The following is a 1,724-nucleotide window of genomic DNA, read 5'->3' on the forward strand; positions in this document are numbered from 1 at the left end:
CTTTCTTTCTTTCTTTCTTTCTTTCTTTCTTTCTTTCTGTAAATAAACCTTTGATTTTAGATACCAAAGGATTGGCAACACCATGATTTTTGTGTAAGATCTGGGTTGTATATTGACCTGGGTGCGTACTGAGGGAGGAGACTAGATGGGCGCAACAGTGGAGTTAGGCAGGGTCTTGAAGGGGAGGAGGTATCTGACTTTACTGCATGAGATACAGGGAGGCCAGTACAGGGATATAAAGAAGTGAGAGACATGACCAGAGCAGCAGGGGAGTTTAGCAGTTATGCTTTGGCTGGGCTGAGGGAGAGGGAGGGGAGAGGCAGCAAGTCCAGCGAGGCGGCAGCCGCAGGAGTGTAGGGGAGAGATGACCAAGGCAAGGAGCAGGGTGGAGTGGTGGTGGGGAGGGGCAGTGATGGAGAACAGACAGGCTTTAACCACAGCCTGGGTGAGGGGGGATGTGGGCGGACAAAACAGCAACATGAAGGCTGCAAGGCTAAGGGAGGTCTGGGACGAAGGAGTGAAAGCAGGAGGGGATGAAGCCAGCAGGACCTGACTGTCATGAAACATATTCTCCTTTGTCTCCTGTTGGCCCAGGGCAGACAGGAGGGTAAATTCCTCAGGCCTGTGAAGTGCTTTGAGCTAGTCAGAAGGGAAGTGCTCTAGGAAGGCAGGGCATTCTGGGTCAGGGACTGAGGATGCCTGGCTTCCGTAGACCAGATCCTCAAGATGTTGAGGATAATATAAATGTAGGAGACGAGGATGATCAGGACAGTATCAATGCAGTTACAGCAGCAAAGACGAAATGCACTCTGCTATCCATGTGAGTGCTGGATCAGGAGAGCTTCTGGAGTGGGGGATGTCACAAAAGAAGTGATCGATGATGTTGGGACCACAGAAGGACAGGCTGAACAAAGAGCCTGTGTGCACAACGGCATTGACACAGGTGTAGAATCATAGAATATCATAGAATATCAGGGTTGGAAGGGACCCCAGAAGGTCATCTGAAGTATGATGCAGCTACCAGCTGGACACAGACTTTCTTTGACATGATAATAGTATACAGCAGCGGTTTGCGTATATATGAATCGATCATACGCCATCATGGCCAGAAGCAAAGCCTCAACATGTGCACAGAGAGAGAGAAAGAAAAATTGCATGGCGCATCCAGCAAAGGAAATGGCTTTACACTCTGCTAAGAAGTTCACCAGAGCCCGAGGGGCAATAACAGAGGAGTAAACAGTATCTATAAAGGACAAGTTGAAAAGGAAAAAGTACATGGGGGTGTGTAGCTGGGACTCAGCTATGATTAATGCGATCATCCCGAGATTCCCCACCTGGATGACAATGTAGATAACCAAAAATGCCACAAAGTGGATGATTTGTAGCTGTGGACTGCTTGTGAACCCTAGGAGGATGAACTCAGTCACCCCAGTGTGATTTCCCTGCATTATATTTTCCAGATATGGTCTATGCTGCTGGGGGATACATAAATAATAAATCAAAGATGATACTTATTATTGAAGAGGAACCAAGTTGGGGTGGAAAGTGGGTGCCGCCATCTAGACACACAGAAGCAAGTCAAGATAGACAAGCCAAGTTATATCATGCCTACATTAATTTCTCTTAATAAAATTTCATGTCACTGGGGAATTCCCAAGTTTTTTCTTCCTTAAAATAAAATAAAATAAAACAAAGGCAAATGGGAAGAAAAAATATTTAAAAGA

At 46.3% G+C, this 1,724-nt stretch overlaps 1 pseudogene; it reads right to left on the minus strand.

Moving 5' to 3' along the window:
• Nucleotides 1-247: 247 nt before the first annotated feature.
• On the minus strand, nucleotides 248-1,487 carry LOC141989296 (olfactory receptor 5AR1-like; annotated as a pseudogene).
• Between the last annotated feature and the right edge of the window lie 237 nt (nucleotides 1,488-1,724).

Source organism: Natator depressus, chromosome 6 (genome assembly GCF_965152275.1).
Source record: "Natator depressus isolate rNatDep1 chromosome 6, rNatDep2.hap1, whole genome shotgun sequence".
Taxonomy (NCBI): Eukaryota; Metazoa; Chordata; order Testudines; family Cheloniidae; genus Natator; species Natator depressus.